This window comes from Taudactylus pleione, unplaced genomic scaffold (genome assembly GCF_031769625.1).
Source record: "Taudactylus pleione unplaced genomic scaffold, aTauple2 ptg000100l, whole genome shotgun sequence".
Lineage (NCBI taxonomy): Eukaryota > Metazoa > Chordata > Amphibia > Anura > Myobatrachidae > Taudactylus > Taudactylus pleione.
Genome location: NW_028284502.1, coordinates 6,571,341 through 6,595,251, shown reverse-complemented (window position 1 = coordinate 6,595,251; position 23,911 = coordinate 6,571,341). Strand labels below are relative to the sequence as shown.

At 30.2% G+C, this 23,911-nt stretch overlaps 11 non-coding genes across 11 annotated transcripts; all 11 read right to left on the bottom strand.

The window, feature by feature from the left end:
* Positions 1-355: 355 nt before the first annotated feature.
* On the bottom strand, positions 356-429 carry TRNAT-AGU (transfer RNA threonine (anticodon AGU)). Its single transcript has one exon. It is a non-coding gene; the product is annotated as a tRNA-Thr (tRNA).
* Positions 430-2,532: 2,103 nt separating this feature from the next.
* TRNAT-AGU (transfer RNA threonine (anticodon AGU)) lies at positions 2,533-2,606 on the bottom strand. The gene has a single exon. It is a non-coding gene; the product is annotated as a tRNA-Thr (tRNA).
* Positions 2,607-4,709: 2,103 nt separating this feature from the next.
* TRNAT-AGU (transfer RNA threonine (anticodon AGU)) lies at positions 4,710-4,783 on the bottom strand. Its single transcript has one exon. It is a non-coding gene; the product is annotated as a tRNA-Thr (tRNA).
* A 2,104-nt stretch (positions 4,784-6,887) lies between these two features.
* On the bottom strand, positions 6,888-6,961 carry TRNAT-AGU (transfer RNA threonine (anticodon AGU)). Its single transcript has one exon. It is a non-coding gene; the product is annotated as a tRNA-Thr (tRNA).
* A 2,104-nt stretch (positions 6,962-9,065) lies between these two features.
* TRNAT-AGU (transfer RNA threonine (anticodon AGU)) lies at positions 9,066-9,139 on the bottom strand. The gene has a single exon. It is a non-coding gene; the product is annotated as a tRNA-Thr (tRNA).
* A 2,103-nt stretch (positions 9,140-11,242) lies between these two features.
* TRNAT-AGU (transfer RNA threonine (anticodon AGU)) lies at positions 11,243-11,316 on the bottom strand. The gene has a single exon. It is a non-coding gene; the product is annotated as a tRNA-Thr (tRNA).
* Positions 11,317-13,420: 2,104 nt separating this feature from the next.
* TRNAT-AGU (transfer RNA threonine (anticodon AGU)) lies at positions 13,421-13,494 on the bottom strand. The gene has a single exon. It is a non-coding gene; the product is annotated as a tRNA-Thr (tRNA).
* A 2,104-nt stretch (positions 13,495-15,598) lies between these two features.
* TRNAT-AGU (transfer RNA threonine (anticodon AGU)) lies at positions 15,599-15,672 on the bottom strand. The gene has a single exon. It is a non-coding gene; the product is annotated as a tRNA-Thr (tRNA).
* Positions 15,673-17,775: 2,103 nt separating this feature from the next.
* On the bottom strand, positions 17,776-17,849 carry TRNAT-AGU (transfer RNA threonine (anticodon AGU)). The gene has a single exon. It is a non-coding gene; the product is annotated as a tRNA-Thr (tRNA).
* A 2,103-nt stretch (positions 17,850-19,952) lies between these two features.
* TRNAT-AGU (transfer RNA threonine (anticodon AGU)) lies at positions 19,953-20,026 on the bottom strand. Its single transcript has one exon. It is a non-coding gene; the product is annotated as a tRNA-Thr (tRNA).
* Positions 20,027-22,130: 2,104 nt separating this feature from the next.
* On the bottom strand, positions 22,131-22,204 carry TRNAT-AGU (transfer RNA threonine (anticodon AGU)). The gene has a single exon. It is a non-coding gene; the product is annotated as a tRNA-Thr (tRNA).
* Between the last annotated feature and the right edge of the window lie 1,707 nt (positions 22,205-23,911).

Genomic DNA, 23,911 nt, shown 5'->3' with positions numbered 1-23,911 from the left:
TTCTCTATTTATCTTAGAAAATGTACTTGTAACTGACATTTTATAAAATTCCCTGTGTTATTCTCCTTTGACTGCACACCATATTTATCATGGAGATTGCTCAAGCATAATAAATGCTATTTTCTGGAAATTTCTGATGTTTACCTTAGCATCAGTTTATTTTTAAAAAAATAGCTTATACTCAAGAATGGGAATATAGCATTATTTTGTGTTTTTCTGATATGGATTTTTTCTAGAAATGTAGTACATTGTTCATCAAGTAAGCCTGGGTGAAAGCTACTACAGTTGTCATGTCTCATATTGTAATGAATCAACAAAAAACTACATACTTAGTAGATGAAAATGAATCAAACAAAGGCACTGCTGAGATTTGAACTCAGGATCTCCTGTTTACTAGACAGGCGCTTTAACCAACTAAGCCACAGCACCACGTGAAAAGAAGAATTTTTATATGCTATTTTATGGAAATATCTGATGTTTACCTTAGCATCATTTTAATGCTAAAATAAAGCTTATATTCAAAAAAGGAAACATTCCATTATTTTGTGTTTGTCAGATATAGACTTTATCTAGAAACATAGAACATTGTCCACCAAGTAAGCCAGAAAGAAGGCTGCTAAAGTTTTCACATCTCATATTGTCATGAATCAACAACAAACTACATGATAAGGTGATGAAAATTAACCAAACAAAAGGCACTGCCTAGATTCAAATCCAGGATCTCCAGTTTACTAGACAGGCGCTTTAACAAGCTAAGCCACAGCACCACCTGCTCCAAAGTGTTCATATAATGAAAAATTATATATCTCATGTATGTTTTATGGTAACATTGTTTGAGATCCTTAAAAAGACCGATGGTTAATCGATTCTTTAAAAGGTAAAAATAAAGAATAATACTACAGTATATGTTTTCTTCTCTACATTCATTTAAAAATTATAGGACTGTTTTTCTTAAAATGGTTTAGCAAAGTCACTCTCTTATATTATTTTTTTGTAGCAGTTATTATAGCATTCTCTTTAATGCTTTTAATGTTTGCTTTTTTATGATACACAAACATTAAAAATAAACTTGTAATTCAAATGAAGATCTCTATCTTCTAAATATAGATCTAATGTTAGCTTATATTATTGAAGCTTGTTCAAGAGACTTCAAGCTTTTTTTTCCTGGAAATACTTTCCTAACAGAATTTTGCAAATGTTATGGAACTAAATATTGATTCATTTTTAAATAATTCTCCTAGCCTCTAGGACTAAAATGACTCTTTCCCAAATTACCTTGGTAAACATACTTTGCTTTAGATATTTTCACACTTCCTATGGACTTCTCCTTTGACTAAACTCCATTATTATTCTGGAGGTTGTTTAAACAGAATGCAAAGTATTTTCTAGAAAACTCTCATGTCTAACTTAGCATACATTTAATTCAACTATATGGCTTATATCAAAACAGGAACATGTTTTGTTGTCTTCTAATATGGACTGCATCTAGAAATGAACTGTATTGCTGACCAAGTGAACTGGGGTGAAAGTTGCTCAAGGAATCACATGTCTTATTTCTTGAGCATCAACAATACACTACATGCTAAGATATGACAAGCAAATAAAAGGTACTGCTGAGATTTGAACTCAGGATCTCCTGTTTATGAGACAGGCACTTTAACCAACTAGGCCACAGCACCATATAGTAGCCCCTGTTTAATATTGAAAAACAATATATGTAAAGTATAATTTTTGGTAAAAATATTTGAAATGCTTTTGAGACATGTATTTTATCAAAGTTTAAAATGGTTGGTAATTTTGAATGAATAAGTGACTAAATAAATATGTTTTTATTCTCTCCTTTCTTTTGTGAAATACGATTCCCTTATTTCTTACAATGTATTGCCAAGTGACTTTCTAGTATACTATTTTCTAGCAGTTATTATGGCTTTCTCTTTAATGGAATCCTACTTGAGAATTAGTGCCAGTATTTTCTGATTCTCACATAGTAAAAACATGAAGAAAAATTAAAAAGTATCTTAAAAAGATAGAACAATTTTTAGCATTTTATCTTTAAGCTTTTTCAAGAAAAGCAAAGCAGTTTTGGAAACACTTTGTTAACACAATTTTGGATGTTATGGAACTAAATATTATTTTATTTTCAATTGTTCTCCCAGCTGTTATGTTAAAAATTACTCTTTCTCTATTTTTCTTAGAAAATGTACTTGTAACTGACATTTTATAAAATTCCCTGTGTTATTCTCCTTTGACTGCACACCATATTCATCATGGAGATTGCTCAAGCATAATAAATGCTATTTTCTGGAAATTTCTGATGTTTACCTTAGCATCAGTTTATTTTTAAAAAATATCTTATACTCAAGAATGGGAATATAGCATTATTTTGTGTTTTTCTGATATGGACTTTTTCTAGAAATGTAGTACATTGTTCATCAAGTAAGCCTGGGTGAAAGCTACTACAGTTGTCATGTCTCATATTGTAATGAATCAACAAAAAACTACATACTTAGTAGATGAAAATGAATCAAACAAAGGCACTGCTGAGATTTGAACTCAGGATCTCCTGTTTACTAGACAGGCGCTTTAACCAACTAAGCCACAGCACCATGTGAAAAGAAGGATTTTTATATGCTATTTTATGGAAATATCTGATGTTTACCTTAGCATCATTTTAATGCTAAAATAAAGCTTGTATTCAAGAAAGGAAACATTCCATTATTTTGTGTTTGTCAGATATAGACTTTATCTAGAAACATAGAACATTGTCCACCAAGTAAGCCAGAAAGAAGGCTGCTAAAGTTTTCACATCTCATATTGTCATGAATCAACAACAAACTACATGATAAGGTGATGAAAATTAACCAAACAAATGGCACTGCCTAGATTCAAATCCAGGATCTCCAGTTTACTAGACAGGCGCTTTAACAAGCTAAGCCACAGCACCACCTGCTCCAAAGTGTTCATATAATGAAAAATTATATATCTCATGTATGTTTTATGGTAACATTGTTTGAGATCCTTAAAAAGACCGATGGTTAATCGATTCTTTAAAAGGTAAAAATAAAGAATAAAACTACAGTATATGTTTTCTTCTCTACATTCATTTAAAAATTATAGGACTGTTTTTCTTAAAATGGTTTAGCAAAGTCACTCTCTTATATTATTTTTTTGTAGCAGTTATTATAGCATTCTCTTTAATGCTTTTAATGTTTGCTTTTTTATGATACACAAACATAAAAAATAAACTTGTAATTCAAATGAAGATCTCTATCTTCTAAATATAGATCTAATGTTAGCTTTTATTATTGAAGCTTGTTCAAGAGACTTGAAGCTTTTATTTCTGGAAATACTTTCCTAACAGAATTTTGCAAATGTTATGGAACTAAATATTGATTCATTTTTAAATAATTCTCCTAGCCTCTAGGACTAAAATGACTCTTTCCCAAATTACCTTGGTAAACATACTTTGCTTTAGATATTTTCACACTTCCTATGGACTTCTCCTTTGACTAAACTCCATTATTATTCTGGAGGTTGTTTAAACAGAATGCAAAGTATTTTCTAGAAAACTCTCATGTCTAACTTAGCATACATTTAATTCAACTATATGGCTTATATCAAAACAGGAACATGTTTTGTTGTCTTCTAATATGGACTGCATCTAGAAATGAACTGTATTGCTGACCAAGTGAACTGGGGTGAAAGTTGCTCAAGAAATCACATGTCTTATTTCTTGAGCATCAACAATACACTACATGCTAAGATATGACAAGCAAATAAAAGGTACTGCTGAGATTTGAACTCAGGATATCCTGTTTATGAGACAGGCACTTTAACCAACTAGGCCACAGCACCATATAAAAGCCCCTGTTTAATATTAAAAAACAATATATGCAAAGTATAATTTTTGGTAAAAATATTTGAAATGCTTTTTGAGACATGTATTTTATCAAAGTTTAAAACGGTTGGTAATTTTGAATGAATAAGTGACTAAATAATTATGTTTTTATTCTCTCCTTTCTTTTGTGAAATGCAGGCCCTCATTTCTTACAATGTTTTGCCAAGTGACTTTCTAGTATACTATTTTGTAGCAGTTATTATGGCTTTCTCTTTAATGGAATCCTACTTGAGAATTAGTGCCAGTATTTTCTGATTCTCACATAGTAAAAACATGAAGAAAAATTAAAAAGTATCTTAAAAAGATAGAACAATTTTTTGCATTTTATCTTTAAGCTTTTTCAAGAAAAGCAAAGCAGTTTTGGAAACACTTTGTTAACACAATTTTGGATGTTATGGAACTAAATATTATTTTATTTTCAATTGTTCTCCCAGCTGTTATGTTAAAAATTACTCTTTCTCTATTTATCTTAGAAAATGTACTTGTAACTGACATTTTATAAAATTCCCTGCGTTATTCTCCTTTGACTGCACACCATATTCATCATGGAGATTGCTCAAGCATAATAAATGCTATTTTCTGGAAATTTCTGATGTTTACCTTAGCATCAGTTTATTTTTAAAAAAATATCTTATACTCAAGAATGGGAATATAGCATTATTTTGTGTTTTTCTGATATGGACTTTTTCTAGAAATGTAGTACATTGTTCATCAAGTAAGCCTGGGTGAAAGCTACTACAGTTGTCATGTCTCATATTGTAATGAATCAACAAAAAACTACATAATTAGTAGATGAAAATGAATCAAACAAAGGCACTGCTGAGATTTGAACTCAGGATCTCTTGTTTACTAGACAGGCGCTTTAACCAACTAAGCCACAGCACCATGTGAAAAGAAGTATTTTTATATGCTATTTTATGGAAATATCTGATGTTTACCTTAGCATCATTTTAATGCTAAAATAAAGCTTATATTCAAGAAAGGAAACATTCCATTATTTTGTGTTTGTCAGATATAGACTTTATCTAGAAACATAGAACATTGTCCACCAAGTAAGCCAGAAAGAAGGCTGCTAAAGTTTTCACATCTCATATTGTCATGAATCAACAACAAACTACATGATAAGGTGATGAAAATTAACCAAACAAATGGCACTGCCTAGATTTAAATCCAGGATCTCCAGTTTACTAGACAGGCGCTTTAACAAGCGAAGCCACAGCACCACCTGCTCCAAAGTGTTCATATAATGAAAAATTATATATCTCATGTATGTTTTATGGTAACATTGTTTGAGATCCTTAAAAAGACCGATGGTTAATCGATTCTTTAAAAGGTAAAAATAAAGAATAATACTACAGTATATGTTTTCTTCTCTACATTCATTTAAAAATTATAGGACTGTTTTTCTTAAAATGGTTTAGCAAAGTCACTCTCTTATATTATTTTTTTGTAGCAGTTATTATAGCATTCTCTTTAATGCTTTTAATGTTTGCTTTTTTATGATACACAAACATAAAAAATAAACTTGTAATTCAAATGAAGATCTCTATCTTCTAAATATAGATCTAATGTTAGCTTATATTATTGAAGCTTGTTCAAGAGACTTCAAGCTTTTTTTTCCTGGAAATACTTTCCTAACAGAATTTTGCAAATGTTATGGAACTAAATATTGATTCATTTTTAAATAATTCTCCTAGCCTCTAGGACTAAAATGACTCTTTCCCAAATTACCTTGGTAAACATACTTTGCTTTAGATATTTTCACACTTCCTATGGACTTCTCCTTTGACTAAACTCCATTATTATTCTGGAGGTTGTTTAAACAGAATGCAAAGTATTTTCTAGAAAACTCTCATGTCTAACTTAGCATACATTTAATTCAACTATATGGCTTATATCAAAACAGGAACATGTTTTGTTGTCTTCTAATATGGACTGCGTCTAGAAATGAACTGTATTGCTGACCAAGTGAACTGGGGTGAAAGTTGCTCAAGGAATCACATGTCTTATTTCTTGAGCATCAACAATACACTACATGCTAAGATATGACAAGCAAATAAAAGGTACTGCTGAGATTTGAACTCAGGATCTCCTGTTTATGAGACAGGCACTTTAACCAACTAGGCCACAGCACCATATAGTAGCCCCTGTTTAATATTGAAAAACAATATATGTAAAGTATAATTTTTGGTAAAAATATTTGAAATGCTTTTGAGACATGTATTTTATCAAAGTTTAAAATGGTTGGTAATTTTGAATGAATAAGTGACTAAATAAATATGTTTTTATTCTCTCCTTTCTTTTGTGAAATACGATTCCCTTATTTCTTACAATGTTTTGCCAAGTGACTTTCTAGTATACTATTTTGTAGCAGTTATTATGGCTTTCTCTTTAATGGAATCCTACTTGAGAATTAGTGCCAGTATTTTCTGATTCTCACATAGTAAAAACATGAAGAAAAATTAAAAAGTATCTTAAAAAGATAGAACAATTTTTAGCATTTTATCTTTAAGCTTTTTCAAGAAAAGCAAAGCAGTTTTGGAAACACTTTGTTAACACAATTTTGGATGTTATGGAACTAAATATTATTTTATTTTCAATTGTTCTCCCAGCTGTTATGTTAAAAATTACTCTTTCTCTATTTATCTTAGAAAATGTACTTGTAACTGACATTTTATAAAATTCCCTGCGTTATTCTCCTTTGACTGCACTCCATATTCATCATGGAGATTGCTCAAGCATAATAAATGCTATTTTCTGGAAATTTCTGATGTTTACCTTAGCATCAGTTTATTTTTAAAAAAATATCTTATACTCAAGAATGGGAATATAGCATTATTTTGTGTTTTTCTGATATGGACTTTTTCTAGAAATGTAGTACATTGTTCATCAAGTAAGCCTGGGTGAAAGCTACTACAGTTGTCATGTCTCATATTGTAATGAATCAACAAAAAACTACATACTTAGTAGATGAAAATGAATCAAACAAAGGCACTGCTGAGATTTGAACTCAGGATCTCCTGTTTACTAGACAGGCGCTTTAACCAACTAAGCCACAGCACCACGTGAAAAGAAGAATTTTTATATGCTATTTTATGGAAATATCTGATGTTTACCTTAGCATCATTTTAATGCTAAAATAAAGCTTATATTCAAAAAAGGAAACATTCCATTATTTTGTGTTTGTCAGATATAGACTTTATCTAGAAACATAGAACATTGTCCACCAAGTAAGCCAGAAAGAAGGCTGGTAAAGTTTTCACATCTCATATTGTCATGAATCAACAACAAACTACATGATAAGGTGATGAAAATTAACCAAACAAAAGGCACTGCCTAGATTCAAATCCAGGATCTCCAGTTTACTAGACAGGCGCTTTAACAAGCTAAGCCACAGCACCACCTGCTCCAAAATGTTCATATAATGAAAAATTATATATCTCATGTATGTTTTATGGTAACATTGTTTGAGATCCTTAAAAAGACCGATGGTTAATCGATTCTTTAAAAGGTAAAAATAAAGAATAATACTACAGTATATGTTTTCTTCTCTACATTCATTTAAAAATTATAGGACTGTTTTTCTTAAAATGGTTTAGCAAAGTCACTCTCTTATATTATTTTTTTGTAGCAGTTATTATAGCATTCTCTGTAATGCTTTTAATGTTTGCTTTTTTATGATACACAAACATAAAAAATAAACTTGTAATTCAAATGAAGATCTCTATCTTCTAAATATAGATCTAATGTTAGCTTATATTATTGAAGCTTGTTCAAGAGACTTCAAGCTTTTTTTTCCTGGAAATACTTTCCTAACAGAATTTTGCAAATGTTATGGAACTAAATATTGATTCATTTTTAAATAATTCTCCTAGCCTCTAGGACTAAAATGACTTTTTCCCAAATTACCTTGGTAAACATACTTTGCTTTAGATATTTTCACACTTCCTATGGACTTCTCCTTTGACTAAACTCCATTATTATTCTGGAGGTTGTTTAAACAGAATGCAAAGTATTTTCTAGAAAACTCTCATGTCTAACTTAGCATACATTTAATTCAACTATATGGCTTATATCAAAACAGGAACATGTTTTGTTGTCTTCTAATATGGACTGCGTCTAGAAATGAACTGTATTGCTGACCAAGTGAACTGGGGTGAAAGTTGCTCAAGGAATCACATGTCTTATTTCTTGAGCATCAACAATACACTACATGCTAAGATATGATAAGCAAATAAAAGGTACTGCTGAGATTTGAACTCAGGATCTCCTGTTTATGAGACAGGCACTTTAACCAACTAGGCCACAGCACCATATAGTAGCCCCTGTTTAATATTGAAAAACAATATATGTAAAGTATAATTTTTGGTAAAAATATTTGAAATGCTTTTGAGACATGTATTTTATCAAAGTTTAAAATGGTTGGTAATTTTGAATGAATAAGTGACTAAATAAATATGTTTTTATTCTCTCCTTTCTTTTGTGAAATACAGGCCCTCATTTCTTACAATGTTTTGCCAAGTGACTTTCTAGTATACTATTTTGTAGCAGTTATTATGGCTTTCTCTTTAATGGAATTCTACTTGAGAATTAGTGCCAGTATTTTCTGATTCTCACATAGTAAAAACATGAAGTAAAATTAAAAAGTATCTTAAAAAGATAGAACAATTTTTAGCATTTTATCTTTAAGCTTTTTCAAGAAAAGCAAAGCAGTTTTGGAAACACTTTGTTAACACAATTTTGGATGTTATGGAACTAAATATTGTTTCATTTTCAATTGTTCTCCCAGCTGTTATGTTAAAAATTACTCTTTCTCTATTTATCTTAGAAAATGTACTTGTAACTGACATTTTATAAAATTCCCTGCGTTATTCTCCTTTGACTGCACACGATATTCATCATGGAGATTGCTCAAGCATAATAAAAGCTATTTTCTGGAAATTTCTGATGTTTACCTTAGCATCAGTTTATTTTAAAAAAAAATAGCTTATACTCAAGAATGTGAATATAGCATTATTTTGTGTTTTTCTGATATGGACTTTTTCTAGAAATGTAGTACATTGTTCATCAAGTAAGCCTGGGTGAAAGCTACTACAGTTGTCATGTCTCATATTGAAATGAATCAACAAAAAACTACATACTTAGTAGATGAAAATGAATCAAACAAAGGCACTGCTGAGATTTGAACTCAGGATCTCCTGTTTACTAGACAGGCACTTTAACCAACTAAGCCACAGCACCATGTGAAAAGAAGTATTTTTATATGCTATTTTATGGAAATATCTGATATTTACCTTAGCATCATTTTAATGCTAAAATAAACCTTATATTCTAGAAAGGAAACATTCCATTATTTTGTGTTTGTCAGATATAGACTTTATCTAGAAACATAGAACATTGTCCACCAAGTAAGCCAGAAAGAAGGCTGCTAAAGTTTTCACATCTCATATTGTCATGAATCAACAACAAACTACATGTTAAGGTGATGAAAATTAACCAAACAAATGGCACTGCCGAGATTCAAATCCAGGATCTCCAGTTTACTAGACAGGCGCTTTAACAAGCTAAGCCACAGCACCACCTGCTCCAAAGTGTTCATATAATGAAAAATTATATATCTCATGTATGTTTTATGGTAACATTGTTTGAGATCCTTAAAAAGACCGATGGTTAATCGATTCTTTAAAAGGTAAAAATAAAGAATAAAACTACAGTATATGTTTTCTTCTCTACATTCATTTAAAAATTATAGGACTGTTTTTCTAAAAATGGTTTAGCAAAGTAACTCTCTTATATTATTTTTTTGTAGCAGTTATTATAGCATTCTCTTTAATGCTTTTAATGTTTGCTTTTTTATGATACACAAACATAAAAAATAAACTTGTAATTCAAATGAAGATCTCTAACTTCTAAATATAGATCTAATGTTAGCTTTTATTATTGAAGCTTGTTCAAGAGACTTGAAGCTTTTTTTTCTGGAAATACTTTCCTAACAGAATTTTGCAAATGTTATGGAACTAAATATTGATTCATTTTTAAATAATTCTCCTAGCCTCTAGGACTAAAATGACTCTTTCCCAAATTACCTTGGTAAACATACTTTGCTTTAGATATTTTCACACTTCCTATGGACTTCTCCTTTGACTAAACTCCATTATTATTGTGGAGGTTGTTTAAACAGAATGCAAAGTATTTTCTAGAAAACTCTCATGTCTAACTTAGCATACATTTAATTCAACTATATGGCTTATATCAAAACAGGAATATGTTTTGTTGTCTTCTAATATGGAATGCGTCTATAATTGAACTGTATTGCTGACCAAGTGAACTGGGGTGAAAGTTGCTCAAGGAATCACATGTCTTATTTCTTGAGCATCAACAATACACTACATGCTAAGATATGACAAGCAAATAAAAGGTACTGCTGAGATTTGAACTCAGGATCTCCTGTTTATGAGACAGGCACTTTAACCAACTAGGCCACAGCACCATATAAAAGCCCCTGTTTAATATTGAAAAACAATATATTTAAAGTATAATTTTTGGTAAAAATATTTGAAATGCTTTTTGAGACATGTATTTTATCAAAGTTTAAAACGGTTGGTAATTTTGAATGAATAAGTGACTAAATAAATATGTTTTTATTCTCTCCTTTCTTTTGTGAAATACAGGCCCTCATTTCTTACAATGTTTTGCCAAGTGACTTTCTAGTATACTATTTTGTAGCAGTTATTATGGCTTTCTCTTTAATGGAATTCTACTTGAGAATTAGTGCCAGTATTTTCTGATTCTCACATAGTAAAAACATGAAGTAAAATTAAAAAGTATCTTAAAAGATAGAACAATTTTTAGCATTTTATCTTTAAGCTTTTTCAAGAAAAGCAAAGCAGTTTTGGAAACACTTTGTTAACACAATTTTGGATGTTATTGAACTAAATATTGTTTCATTTTCAATTGTTCTCCCAGCTGTTATGTTAAAAATTACTCTTTCTCTATTTATCTTAGAAAATGTACTTGTAACTGACATTTTATAAAATTCCCTGCGTTATTCTCCTTTGACTGCACACGATATTCATCATGGAGATTGCTCAAGCATAATAAAAGCTATTTTCTGGAAATTTCTGATGTTTACCTTAGCATCAGTTTATTTTTAAAAAAAATAGCTTATACTCAAGAATGGGAATATAGCATTATTTTGTGTTTTTCTGATATGGACTTTTTCTAGAAATGTAGTACATTGTTCATCAAGTAAGCCTGGGTGAAAGCTACTACAGTTGTCACGTCTCATATTGAAATGAATCAACAAAAAACTACATACTTAGTAGATGAAAATGAATCAAACAAAGGCACTGCTGAGATTTGAACTCAGGATCTCCTGTTTACTAGACAGGCACTTTAACCAACTAAGCCACAGCACCACGTGAAAATAAGAATTTTTATATGCTATTTTATGGAAATATCTGATGTTTACCTTAGCATCATTTTAATGCTAAAATAAAGCTTATATTCAAAAAAGGAAACATTCCATTATTTTGTGTTTGTCAGATATAGACTTTATCTAGAAACATAGAATATTGTCCACCAAGTAAGCCAGAAAGAAGGCTGCTAAAGTTTTCACATCTCATATTGTCATGAATCAACAACAAACTACATGATAAGGTGATGAAAATTAACCAAACAAAAGGCACTGCCTAGATTCAAATCCAGGATCTCCAGTTTACTAGACAGGCGCTTTAACAAGCTAAGCCACAGCACCACCTGCTCCAAAGTGTTCATATAATGAAAAATTATATATCTCATGTATGTTTTATGGTAACATTGTTTGAGATCCTTAAAAAGACCGATGGTTAATCGATTCTTTAAAAGGTAAAAATAAAGAATAAAACTACAGTATATGTTTTCTTCTCTACATTCATTTAAAAATTATAGGACTGTTTTTCTAAAAATGGTTTAGCAAAGTCACTCTCTTATATTATTTTTTTGTAGCAGTTATTATAGCATTCTCTTTAATGCTTTTAATGTTTGCTTTTTTATGATACACAAACATAAAAAATAAACTTGTAATTCAAATGAAGATCTCTAACTTCTAAATATAGATCTAATGTTAGCTTTTATTATTGAAGCTTGTTCAAGAGACTTGAAGCTTTTTTTTCTGGAAATACTTTCCTAACAGAATTTTGCAAATGTTATGGAACTAAATATTGATTCATTTTTAAATAATTCTCCTAGCCTCTAGGACTAAAATGACTCTTTCCCAAATTACCTTGGTAAACATACTTTGCTTTAGATATTTTCACACTTCCTATGGACTTCTCCTTTGACTAAACTCCATTATTATTCTGGAGGTTGTTTAAACAGAATGCAAAGTATTTTCTAGAAAACTCTCATGTCTAACTTAGCATACATTTAATTCAACTATATGGCTTATATCAAAACAGGAACATGTTTTGTTGTCTTCTAATATGGACTGCATCTATAATTGAACTGTATTGCCGACCAAGTGAACTGGGGTGAAAGTTGCTCAAGGAATCACATGTCTTATTTCTTGAGCATCAACAATACACTACATGCTAAGATATGACAAGCAAATAAAAGGTACTGCTGAGATTTGAACTCAGGATCTCCTGTTTATGAGACAGGCACTTTAACCAACTAGGCCACAGCACCATATAAAAGCCCCTGTTTAATATTGAAAAACAATATATGTAAAGTATAATTTTTGGTAAAAATATTTGAAATGCTTTTTGAGACATGTATTTTATCAAAGTTTAAAACGGTTGGTAATTTTGAATGAATAAGTGACTAAATAAATATGTTTTTATTCTCTCCTTTCTTTTGTGAAATACAGGCCCTCATTTCTTACAATGTTTTGCCAAGTGACTTTCTAGTATACTATTTTGTAGCAGTTATTATGGCTTTCTCTTTAATGGAATTCTACTTGAGAATTAGTGCCAGTATTTTCTGATTCTCACATAGTAAAAACATGAAGTAAAATTAAAAAGTATCTTAAAAAGATAGAACAATTTTTAGCATTTTATCTTTAAGCTTTTTCAAGAAAAGCAAAGCAGTTTTGGAAACACTTTGTTAACACAATTTTGGATGTTATTGAACTAAATATTGTTTCATTTTCAATTGTTCTCCCAGCTGTTATGTTAAAAATTACTCTTTCTCTATTTATCTTAGAAAATGTACTTGTAACTGACATTTTATAAAATTCCCTGCGTTATTCTCCTTTGACTGCACACGATATTCATCATGGAGATTGCTCAAGCATAATAAAAGCTATTTTCTGGAAATTTCTGATGTTTACCTTAGCATCAGTTTATTTTTAAAAAAAATAGCTTATACTCAAGAATGGAAATATAGCATTATTTTGTGTTTTTCTGATATGGACTTTTTCTAGAAATGTAGTACATTGTTCATCAAGTAAGCCTGGGTGAAAGCTACTACAGTTGTCACGTCTCATATTGAAATGAATCAACAAAAAACTACATACTTAGTAGATGAAAATGAATCAAACAAAGGCACTGCTGAGATTTGAACTCAGGATCTCTTGTTTACTAGACAGGCGCTTTAACCAACTAAGCCACAGCACCATGTGAAAAGAAGTATTTTTATATGCTATTTTATGGAAATATCTGATGTTTACCTTAGCATCATTTTAATGCTAAAATAAAGCTTATATTCAAGAAAGGAAACATTCCATTATTTTGTGTTTGTCAGATATAGACTTTATCTAGAAACATAGAACATTGTCCACCAAGTAAGCCAGAAAGAAGGCTGCTAAAGTTTTCACATCTCATATTGTCATGAATCAACAACAAACTACATGATAAGGTGATGAAAATTAACCAAACAAATGGCACTGCCTAGATTTAAATCCAGGATCTCCAGTTTACTAGACAGGCGCTTTAACAAGCGAAGCCACAGCACCACCTGCTCCAAAGTGTTCATATAATGAAAAATTATATATCTCATGTATGTTTTATGGTAACATTGTTTGAGATCCTTAAAAAGACCGATGGTTAATCGATTCTTTAAAAGGTAAAAATAAAGAATAATACTACAGTATATGTTTTCTTCTCTACATTCATTTAAAAATTATAGGACTGTTTTTCTTAAAATGGTTTAGCAAAGTCACTCTCTTATATTATTTTTTTGTAGCAGTTATTATAGCATTCTCTTTAATGCTTTTAATGTTTGCTTTTTTATGATACACAAACATAAAAAATAAACTTGTAATTCAAATGAAGATCTCTATCTTCTAAATATAGATCTAATGTTAGCTTATATTATTGAAGCTTGTTCAAGAGACTTCAAGCTTTTTTTTCCTGGAAATACTTTCCTAACAGAATTTTGCAAATGTTATGGAACTAAATATTGATTCATTTTTAAATAATTCTCCTAGCCTCTAGGACTAAAATGACTCTTTCCCAAATTACCTTGGTAAACATACTTTGCTTTAGATATTTTCACACTTCCTATGGACTTCTCCTTTGACTAAACTCCATTATTATTCTGGAGGTTGTTTAAACAGAATGCAAAGTATTTTCTAGAAAACTCTCATGTCTAACTTAGCATACATTTAATTCAACTATATGGCTTATATCAAAACAGGAACATGTTTTGTTGTCTTCTAATATGGACTGCGTCTAGAAATGAACTGTATTGCTGACCAAGTGAACTGGGGTGAAAGTTGCTCAAGGAATCACATGTCTTATTTCTTGAGCATCAACAATACACTACATGCTAAGATATGACAAGCAAATAAAAGGTACTGCTGAGATTTGAACTCAGGATCTCCTGTTTATGAGACAGGCACTTTAACCAACTAGGCCACAGCACCATATAGTAGCCCCTGTTTAATATTGAAAAACAATATATGTAAAGTATAATTTTTGGTAAAAATATTTGAAATGCTTTTGAGACATGTATTTTATCAAAGTTTAAAATGGTTGGTAATTTTGAATGAATAAGTGACTAAATAAATATGTTTTTATTCTCTCCTTTCTTTTGTGAAATACGATTCCCTTATTTCTTACAATGTTTTGCCAAGTGACTTTCTAGTATACTATTTTGTAGCAGTTATTATGGCTTTCTCTTTAATGGAATCCTACTTGAGAATTAGTGCCAGTATTTTCTGATTCTCACATAGTAAAAACATGAAGAAAAATTAAAAAGTATCTTAAAAAGATAGAACAATTTTTAGCATTTTATCTTTAAGCTTTTTCAAGAAAAGCAAAGCAGTTTTGGAAACACTTTGTTAACACAATTTTGGATGTTATGGAACTAAATATTATTTTATTTTCAATTGTTCTCCCAGCTGTTATGTTAAAAATTACTCTTTCTCTATTTATCTTAGAAAATGTACTTGTAACTGACATTTTATAAAATTCCCTGCGTTATTCTCCTTTGACTGCACTCCATATTCATCATGGAGATTGCTCAAGCATAATAAATGCTATTTTCTGGAAATTTCTGATGTTTACCTTAGCATCAGTTTATTTTTAAAAAAATATCTTATACTCAAGAATGGGAATATAGCATTATTTTGTGTTTTTCTGATATGGACTTTTTCTAGAAATGTAGTACATTGTTCATCAAGTAAGCCTGGGTGAAAGCTACTACAGTTGTCATGTCTCATATTGTAATGAATCAACAAAAAACTACATACTTAGTAGATGAAAATGAATCAAACAAAGGCACTGCTGAGATTTGAACTCAGGATCTCCTGTTTACTAGACAGGCGCTTTAACCAACTAAGCCACAGCACCACGTGAAAAGAAGAATTTTTATATGCTATTTTATGGAAATATCTGATGTTTACCTTAGCATCATTTTAATGCTAAAATAAAGCTTATATTCAAAAAAGGAAACATTCCATTATTTTGTGTTTGTCAGATATAGACTTTATCTAGAAACATAGAACATTGTCCACCAAGTAAGCCAGAAAGAAGGCTGGTAAAGTTTTCACATCTCATATTGTCATGAATCAACAACAAACTACATGATAAGGTGATGAAAATTAACCAAACAAAAGGCACTGCCTAGATTCAAATCCAGGATCTCCAGTTTACTAGACAGGCGCTTTAACAAGCTAAGCCACAGCACCACCTGCTCCAAAATGTTCATATAATGAAAAATTATATATCTCATGTATGTTTTATGGTAACATTGTTTGAGATCCTTAAAAAGACCGATGGTTAATCGATTCTTTAAAAGGTAAAAATAAAGAATAATACTACAGTATATGTTTTCTTCTCTACATTCATTTAAAAATTATAGGACTGTTTTTCTTAAAATGGTTTAGCAAAGTCACTCTCTTATATTATTTTTTTGTAGCAGTTATTATAGCATTCTCTGTAATGCTTTTAATGTTTGCTTTTTTATGATACACAAACATAAAAAATAAACTTGTAATTCAAATGAAGATCTCTATCTTCTAAATATAGATCTAATGTTAGCTTATATTATTGAAGCTTGTTCAAGAGACTTCAAGCTTTTTTTTCCTGGAAATACTTTCCTAACAGAATTTTGCAAATGTTATGGAACTAAATATTGATTCATTTTTAAATAATTCTCCTAGCCTCTAGGACTAAAATGACTTTTTCCCAAATTACCTTGGTAAACATACTTTGCTTTAGATATTTTCACACTTCCTATGGACTTCTCCTTTGACTAAACTCCATTATTATTCTGGAGGTTGTTTAAACAGAATGCAAAGTATTTTCTAGAAAACTCTCATGTCTAACTTAGCATACATTTAATTCAACTATATGGCTTATATCAAAACAGGAACATGTTTTGTTGTCTTCTAATATGGACTGCGTCTAGAAATGAACTGTATTGCTGACCAAGTGAACTGGGGTGAAAGTTGCTCAAGGAATCACATGTCTTATTTCTTGAGCATCAACAATACACTACATGCTAAGATATGACAAGCAAATAAAAGGTACTGCTGAGATTTGAACTCAGGATCTCCTGTTTATGAGACAGGCACTTTAACCAACTAGGCCACAGCACCATATAGTAGCCCCTGTTTAATATTGAAAAACAATATATGTAAAGTATAATTTTTGGTAAAAATATTTGAAATGCTTTTGAGACATGTATTTTATCAAAGTTTAAAATGGTTGGTAATTTTGAATGAATAAGTGACTAAATAAATATGTTTTTATTCTCTCCTTTCTTTTGTGAAATACAGGCCCTCATTTCTTACAATGTTTTGCCAAGTGACTTTCTAGTATACTATTTTGTAGCAGTTATTATGGCTTTCTCTTTAATGGAATTCTACTTGAGAATTAGTGCCAGTATTTTCTGATTCTCACATAGTAAAAACATGAAGTAAAATTAAAAAGTATCTTAAAAAGATAGAACAATTTTTAGCATTTTATCTTTAAGCTTTTCAAGAAAAGCAAAGCAGTTTTGGAAACACTTTGTTAACACAATTTTGGATGTTATGGAACTAAATATTGTTTCATTTTCAATTGTTCTCCCAGCTGTTATGTTAAAAATTACTCTTTCTCTATTTATCTTAGAAAATGTACTTGTAACTGACATTTTATAAAATTCCCTGCGTTATTCTCCTTTGACTGCACACGATATTCATCATGGAGATTGCTCAAGCATAATAAAAGCTATTTTCTGGAAATTTCTGATGTTTACCTTAGCATCAGTTTATTTTAAAAAAAAATAGCTTATACTCAAGAATGTGAATATAGCATTATTTTGTGTTTTTCTGATATGGACTTTTTCTAGAAATGTAGTACATTGTTCATCAAGTAAGCCTGGGTGAAAGCTACTACAGTTGTCACGTCTCATATTGAAATGAATCAACAAAAAACTACATACTTAGTAGATGAAAATGAATCAAACAAAGGCACTGCTGAGATTTGAACTCAGGATCTCCTGTTTACTAGACAGGCACTTTAACCAACTAAGCCACAGCACCATGTGAAAAGAAGTATTTTTATATGCTATTTTATGGAAATATCTGATATTTACCTTAGCATCATTTTAATGCTAAAATAAACCTTATATTCTAGAAAGGAAACATTCCATTATTTTGTGTTTGTCAGATATAGACTTTATCTAGAAACATAGAACATTGTCCACCAAGTAAGCCAGAAAGAAGGCTGCTAAAGTTTTCACATCTCATATTGTCATGAATCAACAACAAACTACATGTTAAGGTGATGAAAATTAACCAAACAAATGGCACTGCCGAGATTCAAATCCAGGATCTCCAGTTTACTAGACAGGCACTTTAACAAGCTAAGCCACAGCACCACCTGCTCCAAAGTGTTCATATAATGAAAAATTATATATCTCATGTATGTTTTATGGTAACATTGTTTGAGATCCTTAAAAAGACCGATGGTTAATCGATTCTTTAAAAGGTAAAAATAAAGAATAAAACTACAGTATATGTTTTCTTCTCTACATTCATTTAAAAATTATAGGACTGTTTTTCTAAAAATGGTTTAGCAAAGTAACTCTCTTATATTATTTTTTTGTAGCAGTTATTATAGCATTCTCTTTAATGCTTTTAATGTTTGCTTTTTTATGATACACAAACATAAAAAATAAACTTGTAATTCAAATGAAGATCTCTAACTTCTAAATATAGATCTAATGTTAGCTTTTATTATTGAAGCTTGTTCAAGAGACTTGAAGCTTTTTTTTCTGGAAATACTTTCCTAACAGAATTTTGCAAATGTTATGGAACTAAATATTGATTAATTTTTAAATAATTCTCCTAGCCTCTAGGACTAAAATGACTCTTTCCCAAATTACCTTGGTAAACATACTTTGCTTTAGATATTTTCACACTTCCTATGGACTTCTCCTTTGACTAAACTCCATTATTATTGTGGAGGTTGTTTAAACAGAATGCAAAGTATTTTCTAGAAAACTCTCATGTCTAACTTAGCATACATTTAATTCAACTATATGGCTTATATCAAAACAGGAATATGTTTTGTTGTCTTCTAATATGGAATGCGTCTATAATTGAACTGTATTGCTGACCAAGTGAACTGGGGTGAAAGTTGCTCAAGGAATCACATGTCTTATTTCTTGAGCATCAACAATACACTACATGCTAAGATATGACAAGCAAATAAAAGGTACTGCTGAGATTTGAACTCAGGATCTCCTGTTTATGAGACAGGCACTTTAACCAACTAGGCCACAGCACCATATAAAAGCCCCTGTTTAATATTGAAAAACAATATATTTAAAGTATAATTTTTGGTAAAAATATTTGAAATGCTTTTTGAGACATGTATTTTATCAAAGTTTAAAACGGTTGGTAATTTTGAATGAATAAGTGACTAAATAAATATGTTTTTATTCTCTCCTTTCTTTTGTGAAATACAGGCCCTCATTTCTTACAATGTTTTGCCAAGTGACTTTCTAGTATACTATTTTGTAGCAGTTATTATGGCTTTCTCTTTAATGGAATTCTACTTGAGAATTAGTGCCAGTATTTTCTGATTCTCACATAGTAAAAACATGAAGTAAAATTAAAAAGTATCTTAAAAGATAGAACAATTTTTAGCATTTTATCTTTAAGCTTTTTCAAGAAAAGCAAAGCAGTTTTGGAAACACTTTGTTAACACAATTTTGGATGTTATTGAACTAAATATTGTTTCATTTTCAATTGTTCTCCCAGCTGTTATGTTAAAAATTACTCTTTCTCTATTTATCTTAGAAAATGTACTTGTAACTGACATTTTATAAAATTCCCTGCATTATTCTCCTTTGACTGCACACGATATTCATCATGGAGATTGCTCAAGCATAATAAAAGCTATTTTCTGGAAATTTCTGATGTTTACCTTAGCATCAGTTTATTTTTTAAAAAAATAGCTTATACTCAAGAATGGGAATATAGCATTATTTTGTGTTTTTCTGATATGGACTTTTTCTAGAAATGTAGTACATTGTTCATCAAGTAAGCCTGGGTGAAAGCTACTACAGTTGTCACGTCTCATATTGAAATGAATCAACAAAAAACTACATACTTAGTAGATGAAAATGAATCAAACAAAGGCACTGCTGAGATTTGAACTCAGGATCTCCTGTTTACTAGACAGGCACTTTAACCAACTAAGCCACAGCACCACGTGAAAATAAGAATTTTTATATGCTATTTTATGGAAATATCTGATGTTTACCTTAGCATCATTTTAATGCTAAAATAAAGCTTATATTCAAAAAAGGAAACATTCCATTATTTTGTGTTTGTCAGATATAGACTTTATCTAGAAACATAGAATATTGTCCACCAAGTAAGCCAGAAAGAAGGCTGCTAAAGTTTTCACATCTCATATTGTCATGAATCAACAACAAACTACATGATAAGGTGATGAAAATTAACCAAACAAAAGGCACTGCCTAGATTCAAATCCAGGATCTCCAGTTTACTAGACAGGCGCTTTAACAAGCTAAGCCACAGCACCACCTGCTCCAAAGTGTTCATATAATGAAAAATTATATATCTCATGTATGTTTTATGGTAACATTGTTTGAGATCCTTAAAAAGACCGATGGTTAATCGATTCTTTAAAAGGTAAAAATAAAGAATAAAACTACAGTATATGTTTTCTTCTCTACATTCATTTAAAAATTATAGGACTGTTTTTCTAAAAATGGTTTAGCAAAGTCACTCTCTTATATTATTTTTTTGTAGCAGTTATTATAGCATTCTCTTTAATGCTTTTAATGTTTGCTTTTTTATGATACACAAACATAAAAAATAAACTTGTAATTCAAATGAAGATCTCTAACTTCTAAATATAGATCTAATGTTAGCTTTTATTATTGAAGCTTGTTCAAGAGACTTGAAGCTTTTTTTTCTGGAAATACTTTCCTAACAGAATTTTGCAAATGTTATGGAACTAAATATTGATTCATTTTTAAATAATTCTCCTAGCCTCTAGGACTAAAATGACTCTTTCCCAAATTACCTTGGTAAACATACTTTGCTTTAGATATTTTCACACTTCCTATGGACTTCTCCTTTGACTAAACTCCATTATTATTCTGGAGGTTGTTTAAACAGAATGCAAAGTATTTTCTAGAAAACTCTCATGTCTAACTTAGCATACATTTAATTCAACTATATGGCTTATATCAAAACAGGAACATGTTTTGTTGTCTTCTAATATGGACTGCGTCTATAATTGAACTGTATTGCCGACCAAGTGAACTGGGGTGAAAGTTGCTCAAGGAATCACATGTCTTATTTCTTGAGCATCAACAATACACTACATGCTAAGATATGACAAGCAAATAAAAGGTACTGCTGAGATTTGAACTCAGGATCTCCTGTTTATGAGACAGGCACTTTAACCAACTAGGCCACAGCACCATATAAAAGCCCCTGTTTAATATTGAAAAACAATATATGTAAAGTATAATTTTTGGTAAAAATATTTGAAATGCTTTTTGAGACATGTATTTTATCAAAGTTTAAAACGGTTGGTAATTTTGAATGAATAAGTGACTAAATAAATATGTTTTTATTCTCTCCTTTCTTTTGTGAAATACAGGCCCTCATTTCTTACAATGTTTTGCCAAGTGACTTTCTAGTATACTATTTTGTAGCAGTTATTATGGCTTTCTCTTTAATGGAATTCTACTTGAGAATTAGTGCCAGTATTTTCTGATTCTCACATAGTAAAAACATGAAGTAAAATTAAAAAGTATCTTAAAAAGATAGAACAATTTTTAGCATTTTATCTTTAAGCTTTTTCAAGAAAAGCAAAGCAGTTTTGGAAACACTTTGTTAACACAATTTTGGATGTTATTGAACTAAATATTGTTTCATTTTCAATTGTTCTCCCAGCTGTTATGTTAAAAATTACTCTTTCTCTATTTATCTTAGAAAATGTACTTGTAACTGACATTTTATAAAATTCCCTGCGTTATTCTCCTTTGACTGCACACGATATTCATCATGGAGATTGCTCAAGCATAATAAAAGCTATTTTCTGGAAATTTCTGATGTTTACCTTAGCATCAGTTTATTTTTTAAAAAAATAGCTTATACTCAAGAATGGGAATATAGCATTATTTTGTGTTTTTCTGATATGGACTTTTTCTAGAAATGTAGTACATTGTTCATCAAGTAAGCCTGGGTGAAAGCTACTACAGTTGTCACGTCTCATATTGAAATGAATCAACAAAAAACTACATACTTAGTAGATGAAAATGAATCAAACAAAGGCACTGCTGAGATTTGAACTCAGGATCTCCTGTTTACTAGACAGGCACTTTAACCAACTAAGCCACAGCACCACATGAAAATAAGAATTTTTATATGCTATTTTATGGAAATATCTGATGTTTACCTTAGCATCATTTTAATGCTAAAATAAAGCTTATATTCAAGAAAGGAAACATTCCATTATTTTGTGTTTGTCAGATATAGACTTTATCTAGAAGCATAGAACATTGTCCACCAAGTAAGCCAGAAAGAAGGCTGCTAAAGTTTTCACATCTCATATTGTCATGAATCAACAACAAACTACATGATAAGGTGATGAAAATTAACCAAACAAAAGGCACTGCCTAGATTCAAATCCAGGATCTCCAGTTTACTAGACAGGCGCTTTAACAAGCTAAGCCACAGCACCACCTGCTCCAAAGTGTTCATATAATGAAAAATTATATATCTCATGTATGTTTTATGGTAACATTGTTTGAGATCCTTAAAAAGACCGATGGTTAATCGATTCTTTAAAAGGTAAAAATAAAGAATAAAACTACAGTATATGTTTTCTTCTCTACATTCATTTAAAAATTATAGGACTGTTTTTCTAAAAATGGTTTAGCAAAGTCACTCTCTTATATTATTTTTTTGTAGCAGTTATTATAGCATTCTCTTTAATGCTTTTAATGTTTGCTTTTTTATGATACACAAACATAAAAAATAAACTTGTAATTCAAATGAAGATCTCTAACTTCTAAATATAGATCTAATGTTAGCTTTTATTATTGAAGCTTGTTCAAGAGACTTGAAGCTTTTTTTTCTGGAAATACTTTCCTAACAGAATTTTGCAAATGTTATGGAACTAAATATTGATTCATTTTTAAATAATTCTCCTAGCCTCTAGGACTAAAATGACTCTTTCCCAAATTACCTTGGTAAACATACTTTGCTTTAGATATTTTCACACTTCCTATGGACTTCTCCTTTGACTAAACTCCATTATTATTCTGGAGGTTGTTTAAACAGAATGCAAAGTATTTTCTAGAAAACTCTCATGTCTAACTTAGCATACATTTAATTCAACTATATGGCTTATATCAAAACAGGAATATGTTTTGTTGTCTTCTAATATGGAATGCGTCTATAATTGAACTGTATTGCTGACCAAGTGAACTGGGGTGAAAGTTGCTCAAGGAATCACATGTCTTATTTCTTGAGCATCAACAATACACTACATGCTAAGATATGACAAGCAAATAAAAGGTACTGCTGAGATTTGAACTCAGGATCTCCTGTTTATGAGACAGGCACTTTAACCAACTAGGCCACAGCACCATATAAAAGCCCCTGTTTAATATTGAAAAACAATATATTTAAAGTATAATTTTTGGTAAAAATATTTGAAATGCTTTTTGAGACATGTATTTTATCAAAGTTTAAAACGGTTGGTAATTTTGAATGAATAAGTGACTAAATAAATATGTTTTTATTCTCTCCTTTCTTTTGTGAAATACAGGCCCTCATTTCTTACAATGTTTTGCCAAGTGACTTTCTAGTATACTATTTTGTAGCAGTTATTATGGCTTTCTCTTTAATGGAATTCTACTTGAGAATTAGTGCCAGTATTTTCTGATTCTCACATAGTAAAAACATGAAGTAAAATTAAAAAGTATCTTAAAAAGATAGAACAATTTTTAGCATTTTATCTTTAAGCTTTTTCAAGAAAAGCAAAGCAGTTTTGGAAACACTTTGTTAACACAATTTTGGATGTTATTGAACTAAATATTGTTTCA